This window comes from Lepus europaeus, chromosome 12, assembly GCF_033115175.1.
Source record: "Lepus europaeus isolate LE1 chromosome 12, mLepTim1.pri, whole genome shotgun sequence".
NCBI classification, from domain to species: domain Eukaryota; kingdom Metazoa; phylum Chordata; class Mammalia; order Lagomorpha; family Leporidae; genus Lepus; species Lepus europaeus.
In genome coordinates, this window is record NC_084838.1 from 101,839,057 (window position 1) to 101,857,163 (window position 18,107).

Genomic DNA, 18,107 nt, shown 5'->3' on the forward strand with positions numbered 1-18,107 from the left:
AGAACCTACCTTGCTGCAAGCATCTATCTCATTCTCATAGGTAGTTTGAAGAGGATTAAAACTGGTTCTCCTCACCGCTCAACACCAGATAGCTCCCTCCAACTTCTGGATTGGGGTCTGCTGGGGCAGCTGTTCAGTGACCGTTGTAGAATGAGCAACTTCCAGATGCTCACTGGTGGACAGCATGGAACCTTGCAGGGAGAATGAAATTTTGTCCTGGACTTAGTGCAAATATTAAACATATATTTCACATTTTTTCTAAAGATTTACTTTATGTATTTGAGAGGCAGAGTTATGGAGAGAGAGAGAGGGAGAGACAGATCTTCCATTCACTGGCTCACTCCCCAAATGGCTGTAATGGCCAGGGCTGGGCCAGGCTGAAACCAGGAGCCAGGAGCTTCTTCTTGGTCTCCCATGTCAGGGCAAGGGCCCAGGTACTTGGGCCATCCTCCGCTGCTCTCCCACATACATTAGCAGGGAGCTGGATCAGAAGTGAAGCAGCCGGGACTTGAACCTGCACCCATATGGAATGCCATCATCAGAGGTGGTGGCCTTACTTGCTATACAACAATGCCAGCCTGAGTGTTTCATCTTTTTATAAGAACTGTGATCATTATGTCAGGATTTTATAGTAACAAAACATTCTCCAGATTTCTGATGATCATTCTCATAGCTCACTTCTGCATCCCTCCTTTGTGAGTGTGTATATTTTTGCAAACATTCTTTTTTTTTTTTTTTTTTGACAGGCAGAGTGGATAGTGAGAGAGAGAGAGAGACAGAGAGAAAGGTCTTCCTTTTTGCCGTTGGTTCACCCTCCAATGGCCACTGCGGCCGGCGCATCTCGCTGATCCAAAGCCAGGAGCCAGGTGCTTCTCCTGGTCTCCCATGCGGGTTCAGGGCCCAAGGACTTGGGCCATCCTCCACTGCCTTCCTGGGCCATAGCAGAGAGCTGGCCTGCAAACATTCTTGCTAACTGATATCCTTTGAAGTCTCCTAATCCATGCTCCTGTGCCAGTGGTCCTAATTTGGGGAAGCAGAGGACTGTTTTTTTCTAACCCAAGAGAGCTTTTTCTCTCTCTCTCTTTTTTTTTTTTTTGACAGGCAGAGTGGATAGTGAGAGAGAGAGAGACAGAGAAAAAGGTCTTCCTTTTGCTGTTGGTTCACCATCCAATGGCCGCTGCGGCCGGCGCATCTCGCTGATCAGGAGCCAGGTGCTTCTCCTGGTCTCCCATGCGGGTGCAGGGCCCAAGGACTTGGGCCATCCTCCACTGCCTTCCCGGGCCATAGCAGAGAGCTGGCCTGGAAGAGGGGCAACCGGGATAGAATCTGGCGCCCCAACCGGGACTAGAACTCGGTGTGCCAGCGCCGCAAGGCAGAGGATTAGCCTGTTGAGCCACGGCACCGGCCGAGAGCTTTTTCTCTTTCTCTATATGCTAGAAGTCCTTGCCAAATGATTAACAGTGATCTGTTAATGGAGTAAAATCAGAATAAGTCAGTGTTAAAAAAAATACAAATTTTAAAGTTTATTATTATTTATTTATTTGAAAGGCAGAGTGATGAGGGAGAGAGAGAGAGAGAGAGAGAGAGAGAGATATTTTCCATCTACTGTTTACTCCCCAAGTGTCCACAACAGCCAGGGCTGGGCCAGGCTGGAGCTGGAGCCTGGAGCTCCTTCCAGGTCTCCCACATGAGTGGCAGAAGCCCAAGTCCTGGAGCTGTCAGCCCATCATCTGGGGCCTTCCAGAATGCATTGGCAGGAAGCTGGATCTGAAGTGGAAGTGAGGCTCTAACCAGGCTCTCACATGTGGAATGTCTGGTGCTCCAAGCAGCGGCTTCACCACGGTGCCACAATGCCCACTGCCCCTAATGAAATACATTTTTAGCATTTTAATTTTTCCCAGTATTCTCTAGAAGATTTCTAGCTTACTGCATACATTTGATTCAATGAACTCAATGGCATATTCTTTGAAAAAAAAGAGAACATTATAAAATATATCCTTCTGTATACTTTATTGGTGTCAAATTTTTTAATTTAACTTTTTAAAAAAAGATTTATTTATTTATTTGAAAGACAGAGTTACAGAGAGAGGTAGAGACAGAGAGAGAGGTCTTCCATCTGCTGGTTTACTCCCCAGTTGGCTGCATCTGAAGCCAGGAGCCAGGAGCTTCTTCCAGGTCTCCCACATGGGTGCAGGGACCCAAACACTTGGGCCATCTTCTATGCTTTCCCAGGTCATAGCAGGGAGCTAGATCGGAAGTGGAGCAGCTGGGACTTGAACCGATGCCCATATGGGATGCCGGCACTGCAGGCGGCAGCTTTGCCTGATACACCACAGCACTGGCCCCTAATTTAACATTTAAAAAAATTTGCTTTTATTTGAAAGGCAGAGAGACAGGGAGAAAGAGAAACATATGGACAGAGAGACAGAGATCTCCCATCTGCTGGTTCACTCCCCAAATGCCTGCAACAGTCAGGGCTGGGAGCCTGGAATTCAATCCGGGGCTCCCATGTGGGCAGTAGGGACCCAAGTACCTCTCAGGATGTGTATTAGCAGGAAGCCAGATTGGAAAAGGAGCAAAAACTGCCATCTGATATAGAATGTAGGTATCCAAGTGGGGTCTCAGCAGCTGTGCTGAACACCCAACCCTCTTTAAGGATTTTTTTTAGAGTAATTTGAACTAAACTCAATTTTGGGCTTTCTTACTAGGACTGAACTTCTGGCATGAAACAATTCTATATTACCTAATTTCTAAAAAATACTGCTACAGAAGGAAAGCTGATGTGTGAGAGCTTTCCTTAAGCTGTAAACTAACTGAAGGTTTGCCTGTGGTGACTAGTAGTAGCTCTACAGAGGCTACAGAGTGATTATGGAGCCACTGCATTTACGGTGCTCTTGTTGTCTGAAAGGCTAAAAACTTAATTACTCAGAGAAGCCTGGACTTGTTTCAACTGAATCCTCTGTGTCACCCAACTGAGAACATTTCCTTCTGCTGTTTCAAGAAATGTCAGACCAGCAGCCACTGTCCTCAGTCCGGCTCTTCAAATGCTGGCGGGTTAGCTGATGTTACAGTGCACTTGAATTTGAGATACTGTTCTCATTCTACAGCTATCCTGTCTTGAAGCCAACATTTTCAATTCAAGGAGCAATTACAGAGCACTGTTAATGAGTCATTGTGTTTGGGGAGAAGGAGAAGAGATAGGGGCTGGTGTTGGGAAACAGTAAGCTAAGTCTCCCAGTGACTGTTCTGTGTCCCTGCTGCTTCCTGTTAATACAGGGAGCAGAAGATGGCCCAAGTGCTTGGGCCCCTGCTACCCATGTGGGCGATGCAAATGGAGTTCCTGGCTGGTGTGACCATTCTGGGAGTGAACCAGCAGATGGAAACGCCCTCTCATGCTTGCTCTCTCTCTCTCTTTCTGCCTCTCTTTCTGCCACTCTGCCTTTCAAATCAATCAATCAATATAGAAAAGATAGTCACACCTGTGCCTTAAATAGCTGGGATACATGGAATGTGTGGAATATCTGCTAAAATACATTTTGAAAGCTAAATAAGATGGGAATTCTCAAAGATGAATAGTTAATTATGACCTGGGAAACATCTAGAAAGATTCAAGGTGGACATGGAAAGATGATAGCGGTAGTAAGCCTGGATTTCTCAGGCCAGGAAATCAGGACATAAAAATGTGACTCTGATATTCCTAAAGTTTTACTTTTAAAGATTGATTTATTCATCTGAAAGGCAGAGTCAGAGAGTATAAGGGAATAAGAGCAGGAGAGATGAGGAGGCAAGAGACAAATTCACAGCAAGTTTATTCAAAAGGGAATGAACCTGAGAGGGGCTGTGGTGGAATGAGAAGGCCATGCCTAGATGGCCTCTGGCAAGCGAGCATCAGTTACTCAGGAATGGCTTTGAAAACCACCAGGCAACAGAGCCTGCCTGGCAACAGGCTGTGATTGGATGGCTTTGGAAACCACATGGCAACGGAACATGACTAGCAACAGGCTGTGATTGGTAGCACATAAACTGCCCCTTGACCGGATTGGCTGCCTTGGCTATTTAAGCTACTGTAGCACCTGAAATAAACGAGTCTGCAGGCTGCTCACCTCTGGCCCGCTTTCACCCGTCTCCCGGGGTCTGTGTGGTGACTCCGCGCCTCTTGCCCTCACCACGCTCCTCCTCTCAAAAGGAATCCACAGCAACAAGGGGCTACCTTGCCGGCGTGGGCATGGAAGCAGGGCAGAATTCAGTCACTGGCTGGGTTTTTATAGCACAAGGCAGCTGATGGCCATGACGGGGAAGGGGTTGCTGAGCCGCCCCATGTGGGCTTTTGTCTCCGGGTGTCATGGGTAGTGGAAGTTGAGCTAGGGAAGGGGAAAGCAGTCATGGGGTGGGGTGAGGGGAAGGAGTGAATTTAAGGTATTTGTGAAGAAGGTGGCCTGAGAATATCAGACTATCTCAGTCGGGCAGTTGCTTAACCCACTCCACCACAAGACTCTGGCCCCAGAATCAAGATGTTTATGAAAATTCCCCCAATCTGCATTAAATTGGAATGCAGTATTTGAGTGTCCCCTCCTCTTCTGAATGGAATCCGAGCTACAGTGCTAGAACCTGGGGCAGGCACCCGGCTGACTTGCTATAAGTGGGGCGTTCACCAGTTATTTCTTCAAGGCCTCTGAGTTGCCTCAGCCCTGACCGAAGCTCCTGTCCTGCTGAGCTCTGCCTTCAGCCTCCCCACTATGCTGTGTTGTGGTCTCCTCTTGCCCTTGATGCAAGACCTTTCTTCTTTTTTTAAAACACTCCTGCTAGGTCAACTTTTTAAAAAAGATTTATTCATTTGAGAGTCACAGTCATAGACAGAGAGAGGCAGAGAGTGAGAGAGAGAGTATTCCATCTGCTGGTTCGCTCCACAAATGGCCACAATAGCTTGAGCAGCATCAATCCAAAGCCAGGAGCCAGGAGCTTCTTTTGGGTCTCCCACATGGGTGCAGGAACCTGAGCACTTGGGCCATCTTCTACTGCTTTCCCAGGTGCATTAGCAGGGAGGTGGATCGGAAGTGGAGCAGCCGGGACTCGAAACAGCGCCCATATGGAATACCTGCACCCCAGGTGGAGGATTTACCCCCTACGCCACAGCACCAGTGCAATACTTTTCAGTATCTGCCACAACTCTGTTTTCACTAATCTCACATTTTTATGCTAATTGTTTTGAAAATGCCTACATCTTCCCAAAAACTCTGATTTGATTGGTCTTTGTGGAAAGCCAGGAGCCCCAGCAGCTAGATTTCAGATAGTCCATCGTAGCAGGTGCAGTCCTGAGACTTCTTGGGGGATTAGTTAAACGGCTGTGCTTGGCTGTGTCTTGACTTCACAGTGGACAATAAATACCAAGTGGAAGTAAAACGAGCAAGTCGCTGAATGCGGAATCAAAACTTCAACCGCTTCCTTCGTAACTCAGATTCCACTGATGTAGAATATACGATCACCCCAACAATACCTCAGGGTGTGGTTACTTTATCTGGCATATGCCCTAACTGACAATTAAGGTTCTCTCTAGCTTCCAAATCATCCATTCATCCTTGCAGTGAACATTTAGTGAATGGCTTGCATATATCAGACATTGGGCTAAGAATTGGTATTAAAAAAAAAACTCAGTATTATTATGGGGCCAGCGCTGCGGCATAGTAGGTTAATCCTCTGTCTGCGGTGCCGGCATCCCATATGGGCACCATTTCTAGTCCTTTCTGCCTCTCTTCCAATCCAGCTCTCTGCTGTAACCTGGAAAAGCAGTAGAAGATGGCCAAGTCCTTGGGCCCCTGCACCCATGTGGGAGAGCCAAAAGAAGCTCCTGGCTCCTGGCTTCGGATCGGCACATTCCGGCTGTTGTGGCCATCTGGGAGTGAACCAACGGAAGGAAGACCTTTGTCTCTCCCTCTCACTGTCTGTAACTCTACCTCTCAAGTAAATAAATAAAATCTTTGAAAAAAAAATACAGTATTACTTATGCATAAGGGAAGCAATGAGAATGAGCTATAGGCAAGTAGGTCAACCTATCAGTAGGGCAGAACATAGTTTGGGTGCACTTATAATCCTAATAGAATTACAAAGAATGGGGACCATTCATGGGCTTCTTGTAGTGCCCAAAATGAAGGAATTTCTCAAAATAACATAAAAAATACCCATTTCCATGGGGGGGATTTCAAAGGGGCACGGGGCCAACTGGAATGGCTCTCAATGGTCAAACCTGGAAGAATTTGAGCCACAAAATAAAATAGCACTAGATTATAACCCAAAGAACCAAATAAATGTCCATGAGTTCAAGCTGATATAAATACATGGGTGAGTTAACAAATGGGGGAGAAGAAACAAATCTCCTGTGAAGAAGAATTCAAAATAATTCATGTATGGGCTGGTGCTATGGTGTAGTGGGTTAAGCCACTGATCCCATGCAAGCATCCCGTGTTGGAGGGCCAGTGTGAGCCCTGGCTACTCTGCTTTGAACTAGCTTCCTGCTAACGTACTCGGGAAGGCAGCAGAAGATGACCCAAGTGCTTAGGCCCCTGCCATGCACATGGGAGACCTGGATGGAGTTCCAGGCTCCTGGCTTCTGCCTGGCCCAGCCCTTGATATTGCAGCCATTTGGAAAGTGAACCAGCAGATGGGAGATCTCCCTCTCTCTCTCTCTCCCTCTCTCTCTCTCTCTCTCTCTGTCACTCTGCCTTTCAAAAATAACTAACTAAATAAATCTTAAAAAAAAGCAAAATGATATGTGTAGATGCCGCACTCCAAAGAGGAGCACATACCTTCTCACTCTAAGTGCAGGCTGCACTTCCATATAACACAACATGGGAAAGGAAGGGGAAGAGAACAACTTCATTGCCGAGAAACCTGGCAAACACTATGCCAGCCAGGTGTTATGGGTCAACAGCAGCAGTTACAGTTTACTCTGGGGGTCAGTACCATTGACATGGTGTGATGACTGGGACCCAGTACCTCTCCCAAGCCCATGACCAAAGCCTCATTGTGATCACCAACATCAGGCAAATTCAGATTGAGTATTTTCCCCCAAACACCTGACCTACAGTACTCCTGAAAGTTGTCAAAACCAGCACAGACAAGGAAAGTTGGAGAGATTCTCCTGGCCATCAGGAGCCTTGGGAGCCAGGGAGACCAAGGTGACAGGGGGACCTGGCTGAGAGCCGAGGACAGGAAACAGATATGTGGAGCAGACTAAGGAAATCTGAAGAAACTGTGGACTTCACTTCACAACAATGCATCAATATTGGCTCATTAACTGTAACATGCGGGTCATACTCATGTCAAATGGCAATAGGAGGGGTCACCGTGAGCAGAGATTGGAGGGAATATTTTGGTATTCTCTGTAGGATAACTCAAGCTCAGTTTTTTTTATAAATCCACAATGGTTTTTCTTTTTAAAAAAAATGTTCTTTCTTTTTTAAAAAATGTTCATTTATTTGAAAGGCAGAGTTACAAAGAGAGAGAGGGGCGCCGGCATTGTGGTGTAGTGGGTAAAGCTGCTGCTTACAGTGCCGGCATCCCATATGGGCGCCAGTTCTAGTCCCTGCTGCTCCTCTTCCAACCCAGCTCTCTGCTGTGGCCTGGGAAAGCAGTAGAAGATGGCCCAAGTCCTTGGGCCCCTGCACCCATGTGGGGGACCCGGAAGAAGCTCCTGGCTCCTGGCTACTGGCTTTAGATAGGCCCAGCTCCTGCTGTTGCAGCCAGTTGGGGCGTGAACCAGTGGATAGAAGACCTCTCTGTCTCTGCCTTTCCTCTCTCTTTGTGTAACTCTGACTTTCAAATAAATGAATAAATCTTTAACATAAAATTTCCCCCTACGTTGCAAAGGGTAAAAATCATTCTTATGCCGACATTGAAGCTCACGGCAGATCCCAAGCATATATACCCAAAATCTCAGTCAGCTAACCAGAACGTTAAGCTCATTGAATTAGACAAAAAACAAAAAAACCAAAAAACTAGCTGAAGAAGTGGAAACAGTAAGTAGGGTACTATTTTTCAAAGTCCTAAATCTATACAGGGACATGGTTTGTGGACTCCTGGCCAAGTACACGGTGAGTCATTCATTGATCCCAAGGAGGTATTATAAGATAGTAGTGCAATCAGATGATTCTATTTTAAAGCCATTCACAATGATGCTTCCCTCTGTTGTCTTGCTGCCAATGCAACCTCTTTGCAAGTTCCCTTATCTGTATTTTAACTTTATATTGAGCCCCCCCAAGCAGTTTAATTGCTCTATGCACTTATTATTGGCAATTGTTAATGCAGAAAGAGATGATAAAAATGCACACTCTGCACAACTTCACAAGACACATTGCAGGGAAAACAGTGATTGAGATAGATTGGCAGTATCCTAGGGTCTTGGTGGGTACAACCCTGGGGAAGGTGGGCCTCTGATTCCTGGTGGAGGAGGTCTCACCTATGGAGGGGGCATGCATTGTGGTGTCCCTTGAGCAGGGAGAACTGGTGGACCACGGATGGTCTCATCCCAGATGTAGGTGCCATAATGCCTGGAGGTGGGGTTGCTCTGCCACCAGGAGGAAAGGGTGGAGTCCCCTGCCCTGCTGGGTACTGTGGTGGGGCTCCAGCAATGCAGGCAGTAGCAACAACAGCAGTAGCTGCTACAGCATCTCTTCCCTATAGAGTCAATCAATACTCACTATGCTGGTCCCCTAGGTCCTCAGACAGGAGCCTGGGGGATTGGGACCCCAGCTGGTCCCCTCTGCCAGCAGAGCATCCTGCAGCACCAGCAAGTGGTACCCACGCAATGCCAGGATCTTTGGGAGGTGGCCCCTCCAGTCACCGATGCAGAGTTGTCCCCGTGCAGCCGTGTCAGATCCAGAACCTGCTTTTCTTCAAGCTCTCATTCTGTCACATGCTTTGGCTTTAACTTCCTGAACTCATCAACATCACAGAGGGTCAAATTTGTATGCTTGGGGTCAGCGCTGTGGCACAGCAGGTAAAACTGCCACCTGCAGAGCTAGCATCCCATATGGGCTCCAGTTCTAATCCCGGTTGCTCCACTTCCAATCCAACTCCCTGATAACGAGCCTGGGAAAGCAGTGGAAGATGACCCAAGTGCTTGAGCTGCTGTATCCGAGTGGGAGAACTGGAAGAAGCTTCTGGCTCCTGGCTTCAGATAGGCTTAGCTCCTGCTTTTGTGGCCAATTTGGGAGTGAACCATTGGATGGAAGACCTCTCTCTCTCTCTCTCTCTCTCTCTCTCTCTCTGCCTCTCCTCTCTCTGTGTAACTCTGACTTTTAAATAAATAAAATAAATCTTTTTTTTATTTTACTTATGTGAAAGAGTTACAGAGAGAAAGCTAGAGACAGAGAGAGAAAGAGGTCTTCCATCTGCTGGTTCACTCCCCAAGTGGCCTCAATGGCCAGAGCTACGCCAATCTGAAGCCAGGAGTCAGGAGCCTTGGGGTCTCTCATGTGGGTGGAGATAATAATAATTAATTGTTTATAATAAAAATTATAAATAAATCTTAAAGAAAAACAAATCTACTGTCCCTCTCTGTCCCCACAATTCTCTCCATAGCTATATAAACAAGGTAACTTATTTTTAAATTTTATGGCTTGTCTTTCCACTTTATTGTTAATTTCCAATAACTTCACTAAGGCACTCTAAATAAATAATTTTGGTAAATCATTTGATTGCATATCATATTATCATCTGTGTCTTTTATGTTTCTGGCAGCTTATAAGATCATGCAAATTTGCTTTATAATTTCATTTGATGACCTTTAAAAATGTCAAAACAACACCTGCCTACCCACAGATCCAAAGATTTACAGTGACAAATCTTTGCATCTTTATCCTTTATAAAGGGTTAATACCATTAAAAAAAAAGAAGGAAAGAAGAAAAGAAAAGAAGGGGCCACATTATGGTACATTGGGTTAAGCCACTGCCTGCAATGCCGGCATCCTGTTCGGATGCTGGTTCAAGTTCTGGCTGCTCCACTTCCAATTCATCTCCCTGAAAATGTGCCTGGGAGAGCAGTGAAAGATGGCCCAAGTACTTGGTTCCTTGTCATCCACATAGGAGACCCAGAAGAAGCTCCTGGCTCCAGCTTTGGCTTGGCCCAAAACCCACCCCCCCCACCCCCCCACAGTTGTGGCCATCTGGTGAGTGGATTAACAGATGGAAAATCTCTCTCTCTCTCTCTCTCTCTCTCTCTCCCTCTCCTTCTCTCTCTGTAACTCTGCCTTTCAAATAAATAGGACAAATCTTTTTAAAAAGAGAAAGAAAAGCCATTTTGACTTTTCTTTTTTTAATATTTTATTTATTTATTTGACAGGTAGAGTTACAGACAGTGAGAGGGAGAGAGAGAGAGAAAGGTCTTCCTTGCATTGGTTCACTCTCCAGATGGCTGCAACGGCCGGAGCTGCGCCGATTCGAAGCTAGGAGACAGGAGCTTATTTCTGGTCTCCCATGCGGGTGCAGGGCCCAAGCACTTAGGCCATCCTCCACTGCCCTCCCAGGCCACAGCAGAGAGCTAAAGCTCGACTGGAAGAGGAGTAGCCTGGACTAGAACCTGGCACCCATATGGGATGCTGGCACTGCAGGCGGAGGATTAACCAAGTGAGACACAGCGCCGGCCCCTTGACTTTTCTTAAGGGTACTTCTGAATTATGGAATTTTAGAAGAAAAAAAAAACGCACCCTTTGTGGATCTGTTTGGAGCAGCTTCATTTTCGAGGAGGCTCTCCGGGGACACCAGTTAAAAACCTCAGGGAGAAAGCAGCGGTTGCTACGTGGAACTCTGCCACTCTCTAACAGTGTGTTTAGCTTGTGTTTCCTAGGCTCTGTTCACAGCACTGCTACAGTGTTGGACAGACCCACGGTGCTCTGCCTTCTGCTGTCACCCTGGGTGGAAGCACTGACGCTTCTTCCAGATCCAGAGTACCCTCCTGACACCCCAAGTCAGTGTTTCCAAACGCATCTGAAAACAGGGAAGCAGGGGCACTTCACCTGATTCTCAAGCCCTGGTTCAATCTCTTCACCTGAGGAATCTTCCTAGAAAACAGGAATTCTACAGCGGGTGGGACTGTTTACAACAACAATAAAAATCAGCTTGAAGATCATTGAAATGGCTCCTTCTTCCCCCAATACACTAGAAGCAAGCATCAGGCCTGGCCTTTTGTGTTCCCAACAGCACCTAGCAACCAAATTGTACCAAATTGCACGTGGTACACTGTGGACATAAATTACAGATTCTTATTAATTTAATTCAGCTATCAGAATGGAGCCAAGAAAGAACATAGGAGCCTGAGCCAAGTAACTGTTGGAAAGAGGCAATAGTGAACCCGTGACACTTCATTTTTCAGAAGACGCACTGCAGTACCATGCCACGTAGGGCCCATGGGATGACTTGGAAGCAAAAAAGTACACTTTGCCTCAGTCCGTGTAATCTTCAGAGGTCACACATGTGTGTTCTGGAGCACCTCACTCGAGAACATGTCCACAGAGACTTCGCTCCATGTTTCCCTCTGGAAGCAACTTAAATAATGTACTGAGAGCCCAAAAAAAGCTTCTGTAAGCTGTAAACACAAGGCTTAATAAATTTACTCTTATAACTCAACACAATTGTTTGTTTAGAATTTCTTAGAGAAGTCATTTAAAATTAGCAGTAAAATAGAAGGATAAACCATTAAATTATTGAAAAGGTTTTCAAAAAAGATTTATTATTTATTTATTTATTTATTTATTTATTTTGACAGGCAGAGTGGATAGTGAGAGAGAGAGACAGACAGAGAGAAAGGTCTTCCTTTGCTGTTGGTTCACCCTCCAATTGCCGCCGCAGCTGGTGCGCTGCAGCTGGCTCATCGTGCTGATCCAAAGTCAGGAGCCAGGTACTTCTCCTGGTCTCCCATGAGGGTGCAGGGCCCAAGGACTTGGGCCATCCTCCACTGCACTCCCTGGCCACAGCAGAGAGCTGGACTGGAAGAGGGGCAACCGGGACAGAATCCGGTGCCCCGGCCAGGACTAGAACGCAGTGTGCCGGCGCCGCTGGCAGAGGATTAGCCTATTGAGCTGCGGCACCAGCCTTATTATTTATTTCAAAGGCAGGGTTACAGAGAGAGAGAGAATCTTTCATCTACTGGCTCACTCCCCAGTTGACTACAACAGCTGGGACTGAGCCAGGCTGAAGCAGGAACCAGGAACTCCATCCGGGTCTCCCATATGGTGCAGAGGCCCAAGGACATGGACCATCTTTTGCTATTTTCCCAGGCAATCACAGAGAGCTGGATAGGAAGAGGAACAGCCGGGACTCAAACTGGCGCCCATATGGGATGCTGGCACTGCAGGCGGCAGCTTTACCCACTACTCCACAGCGCCGGCCCCAATCCATTATTACCTTTAGGTATAGAGAGAATTGTAGGTACAGAGATAAATGCTAGATTTCATCTATAAGTTCTATTTTTACTTTGGTTTTGGGTCCATGTAAACATTTAAAAAATCCTACTTAGAAGTAGAATTAAAATACAAACAGATGAACTTACAAAAAGATACAATTGACAGCATTACTAGGGAGGAAGACATCTTTCTGAATGTCTCTAAAATACAGTAATTTGAGTGTCCAGCACGTGGTATAGTGGGTTAAGCCATTGCCTGCAACACCAGCATCCCATATGGCTGCCGGTTCTCATCCCGGCTGCTCCACTTTGGATCCAGCTTTCTGCTAATGGCCTGGGAAAAGCTGTGGGGGGATGGCCCAAGTGTTTGGGTCCCTACTGCCCAAATGGGAGACCTGGATAAAGCTCCTGGCTCCTGGCTTCAGCCTGGCCCCACCTTAGCAGTTATAACCATTTGGGGAGTATTAGCTAGTAGATGGAAAATCTCTCTCTCACTGTCTCTCCCTCTCTCTCTCTCGGTAACTCTTTCAAAGAAATAAATAAATCTTTAAGATAATATATATAGTAATTCAGTTGCCGATAACTAAAGGAATATACCCTAAAAACAGAAAGAATTATAAAAATAATCCTGGACTGTTCTCAATAACCACATGGTTGGAGACCATGGTAGACTAGGAGTGTGTCCCAGATTCTCTGTAGGGATGTCTTCGGGTTCCTGGGGTCATGCTCTTCCTGGCGCAGTCCATATCTGGTGACCAACTAGGACAGGATTATAAGTTCTGGTCAGTGAGACATCTGTGAAGGGCATCGTTCATTCCAGAATTCCCTGCTGGACTGGTCCAGGTTCTGGGGAGTCTGGTTGTGTCATATCACATTGATCTGGCTTCTGCCTTATTCTTCCTGTTCTCTTTTTGTTTCTCTGCTGTACCCCAAACTCCGTTTCAGTGTCATCTTCTGGAGAACCCAGCCTGTGACAGATGTATTATTATTAGTACTATTATTTGGAGAACTTTATAAGTGTGGATTGAGATAAAACAAATGAATTATCATATTCTTATTACATTTATTTTTATCAAAATCAGAATTTTGGGAGTAGGAGAGAGGAGTTTTAGTGAAAGAAAAATGAAGATTGAAATAAAAACTCTGGAGATTTAGACTTTGGTTTAGATGATTAATGTGAACACATGCTGCATTTTATATTTAAAACATAAATTTCGGTGGTAGATGTTTGGCGCTGCTGTGAAGTCACTGCTTGGGGCTCCTGTACCCCATATTGGAGTGTCTGGTTTGAGTTTTGGCTACTCCACTTCTGGTTCCAGTTTCCAGTTATGCCCACCCATGTACTTGGGTCCCAGTCACCCACTTGGGAGACCGGATTTAGTTCTAGGTCTTGGGATCAGCCTGGCCCAGCTGTGGCTGTTGTGGACATCTGGGAAGTGAACCAGTAGAGGAAAGATAACTGTCTTTCTTTTTTCTCTGTCTCTCCGTCTTTCAAATAAAAGGAAAATAAATACAAATTAAAATACATATTTTACTTTCAGTGAGATTTTGCTGCTTAAAAACCTCCCAAGGGGCCGGTGTTGTGGCATAGTGGGTAAAGCCTGCAGTACCGGCATGCCATATGGGTGCTGGATCAAGTCCTGGCTGCTCCACTTCCAATCCAGCTTTCTGCTATGGCCTGGGAATGCAGAAGATGGTGCAAGTTCTTGGACCATGTGGGAGACATGAAAGAAACACCTGGCTCCTGGCTTCAGACTGGCCCAGCTCCAGCCATTGTGGCCACTTGGGGAGTGAACCAGTGGATGGATGATCTCTCTCTCTCTCTCTCTCTCTGTAAACTCTGCCTTTTGAATAAATAAATAAATCTTAAAAAAAAAAAGACTACTTGGTGGTATCAAAGTAACTTGGAACCAATGTGAATTACACTTTCACTGAGGAAAGGAAGAAATTTGATAATTAATAAGGATAATCACTGAAAATATTCAGATACTTCAGTTGTTGTTCAAACCTATAAGTTCATGATGACACTAAAGAAAAAAATGCCACTGATCATCTGTGGTGATGCGAGGGAACTGACTTATGTGTTTTTATTTTTGTTTTTTTAAAAGAATCATTTATTAATTTGAAAAAGTTACACAGAGAAGAAAGGAGAGGTAAAGACAGAGAGAGAGATCTATCTATCTGATAGTTCACTCCCCAGTTGGCCGCAACTGTGGGAGCTCTGCCAATCTGAAGCCAGGAGCCAGGAGCTTCTTCCGGGTTTCCCACGTTGGGTGCAGGGGCCCAAGTACTTGGGCCATCTTCTACTGCTTTCCCAGGCCATAGCAGAGAGCAGGCTCGAATGTGAGGAGTCGGGACTTGAACTGGTGCCCACATGGGATGCTTGCAGTGTAGGCGGCAGCTTTACATGCTACGCCACAGCTCCAGCCCCTATGCTTATGTTTTAAAGAGCCTTCTTTACTGCTGCTGAAATTCATGGCTGCAGTCAGCCAACAACGATAACCATAGCCAGCTGATAGATCTCTGCTCTGCCCTGTGTCTGCACCTCTGCTTCCAGAAGTCTGCTCCTGAGTCTTGTGTCAGTCCCTGCTCAGGCAACTCAGGTCCAACTAGGCTGAGCTGAGATCTGAGCGCTGCACGGGAGCCAGCCATACAGACAGCACTGGAAGGAGCATGGGCTTGAAAGGAGAGAGAATTATCCAATAGGAAAAGCCAGTCATGTCCATTCAAGCCCACAGGGGCCGGCTCTGAAAGATGCAGATGAAAGGATGCACTTTTCTCTCAGTAAGCGTTCTTACAATTGCTTTCCTGTTATCATCGTTTCTCCTGTAAATGGATGTAATATGTAATTATTATAATTTGTTTTCCTTGCCCCTGCCTCTATGCACTGAAAACTTTTTAAAAGGAGGAACTGTGGGACTGGTGTTGTGGCGCAGTGGGTAAAGCCACCATTTGCAGTGCCGGCATCCCATATAGGCACCGGTTCGAATCCTGGCTGCTCTACTTCCAATTCAGCTCTCTACTGTGGCCTGAGAAAGCAGTAGAAGTGGCCCAGGTCCTTGGGCCCCTGCACCCGCATGGGAGACCCGGAGGAAACTCCTGGCTCCTGGCTTCAGATAGGCACAGCTCCTGCCATTGTGGACAATGGGGGAGTGACCCAGTGGATGGAAGACCTCTCTCTCTCTCTCTCTCTCTCTCTGCCTCTCTTTCTCTCTGTGTAACTCTTTTAAATAAATAAATCTTAAAAAAGAAAAGGAGGAACTGCTATTTCTAAATTACATTAAATTCTACAAACGTGCACTGAATGCATACTATATCCAAAACAATTTGCTAAGCACTGGAAAACAAATTGTGATTGTTTAAGAGGCCTTTAGAGGACAGTGGATGCGACAGGTATACATAAGTGGTTAGTATAAGACTGACCAAGTGGAGCAGGTGTTTTTGGCCTAGCGGCTACAACACTCATATCCCACATTAGAGTACCTGGGTTCAATCCTTGCCTCTAGCTCCTGGCTCCAGTTTCCCTCAAGTGCACACCCTGGGAGGCAGCAAGTGATGGCTCAAGTAATTGGTTCCTGCCACCCACGTGGGGGATCTGGATTGAGTTCCTGGCTTCAACCTCAGCTCAGCTCTGACCACTGTGGACATTTGGGCACAGTCGTGAGGATGCCCCCAGACATACTGAAATGCCTTGGTTTGAGTCTTGCCTCTGTTTTCCATTCTAGCTTCCTGTTAATGCGTACCCTGGCAGGCAGCAGGTAATGGTTCAAGTACTTGGGTCCTTGCCATGGGCATGGGGAACCGGGATTGAGATCTAGGCTCCTGGCTTTGGCCTGGCCCAGTCCCGATCAGATGGGAGATCTCAGTCTCTCTGTGTCTCTGTCTCTGTCTCTGACTGACTCTCCTTTCTGCTTTTCAAATAAAATCAATCAATAAAAAATTAGTTTGTGGCTCATCTGTTTGAAAATATTGTCTTAGAGATTATTCAGTCCAGTGCCTCTGTCTGCTTATTTTCCAACCCTTCAGTCTTACGGAGGAGAGAACCAAGGCTCAGAGAGAGGGCTTGGCTTACCTTGGCCACACACTGGCCCTGGATTTCTCCCTATTCACTCCACGTAGAGCCCACGGTCCTTTCCTAGAGCTTCCCATGGCAACTCACGGGTCCTTTTTGCACATTATGTTCTTTGTCTGCAGAGGTCTCCAATCCATTTCACATTTGCATCTCTCTCCTCTTGTCCTCAGTCACAGCCCAGTTAGTTCATCCCCTCTATGGTCTAACCTTCCTTAACCACCCCGGTGGACATCAGTCACCCCTCTTCTTTACCAGTGATTATTTAAAAAATCAGCCTTAATAAGATACAATTTACACACGGTGGAATGTACTCCTTGCACTGTGCGGTTCAGGGAATTTTCCCATGTATACAGGTGCATATTCCCCACCATAATCAATGCTTAGAGAACTCCCCTTACTGAGAAAGTTCTGTCCTGCTCTTTCTAGTTAATCACTCCACCTCTATCCCAGCCCTCAGCAATCCCTGACCTGCCTTCTCTCACTATAGATTAGACTGGTGTTTCCCAGAATTTTCTAGAGACAGGATCAAACAACAGCTGCACTCTTGTTTCTAGCTTCCTTTGCTTTGCGTTAACAGTTCTGAGGTTTCTCTATGCTGCTGTGTGGTTCAATAGTTTACTTTTGGTCTGAATGGAACACCGATCACTGAGTTATTCACCTGCTGTTGGACATTGGGCTTGTTCCCGCTTTTTAGGGCTTCTGTGTGCTCCATCTGTGTTTCACATGGATTTCCACTATTGTAACTTTTTGTATCAACTGTCATGATCATTTGGTGTGTCCACCACACATATATATGGGCTACAGTGGAACATTTGAACACACGTATACAATGTGCTCTGATCAAACCAGGGCAACAAGCAGTTCCTTTTCTTTGAAATTGTTTTATAATTGGAGCCTTGGAGAATCTTTCTTCTATTTGTTTTTTTTTAAAAGCTTATTTAACATAAACAAATTTTATGTATTTCATGTATACAGAACTAGGAACATAGTGATACTTCCCACCCTACCCTCCCTCACTCCCACCCTTCCTCCTCCTTCCTCTCCTATCCCCTCTCTTAATTTTTACAATGATCTACTTTCAATTTACTTTTCCTCATAATATTAACCCTACACTGCCATCTAGGTATATTATCAAGACAGGAACACTCCCCAAAGAAAGCTGTAGCCTGAGATGCCATGAGTGTGTTAGGACCCAGGAGTCTGAACACATAAAGAGGGAATGGCAGGTTGTGTTTTGCGAGGAGCACACATGTAGGAATCCATGAGTTGTGCTGTAGTCACTGATAGAGGTTCATGGGAACTGACAAACATTCAGGATTTTGCGAGCTCTTGTTGAATTCTGTGTGTAGCCTGAAACAGGCCACTGTGGGAGCTATTTACAGCATAGAAGATGACAGTCATGGAAGATAAGGGATTATTTGGGGTTGGCTTGTTTTCAGTGAGTCAGTCTAGTGCAGTTGCAGGTGGAGTAATTTTATCCATCAGGAGTGGCAACCCTCAGAGAGCTGTGTGCCATAGTGCAACTGGGGGAGTGCCATCTGACATTCCCCAGAGCCTGGGTTTGGTATGCCTTGGATCCTCTTCACTTTGGGTCTGTGCTCACAGAACAAACTTCTGCTTGGAGAAAGCATATCACTGCTA

General features: G+C 46.0%; 1 pseudogene; it reads right to left on the reverse strand.

The window, feature by feature from the left end:
• Positions 1-8,386: 8,386 nt before the first annotated feature.
• LOC133771088 (small nuclear ribonucleoprotein-associated protein N-like) lies at positions 8,387-17,229 on the reverse strand (annotated as a pseudogene).
• Positions 17,230-18,107: the final 878 nt, after the last annotated feature.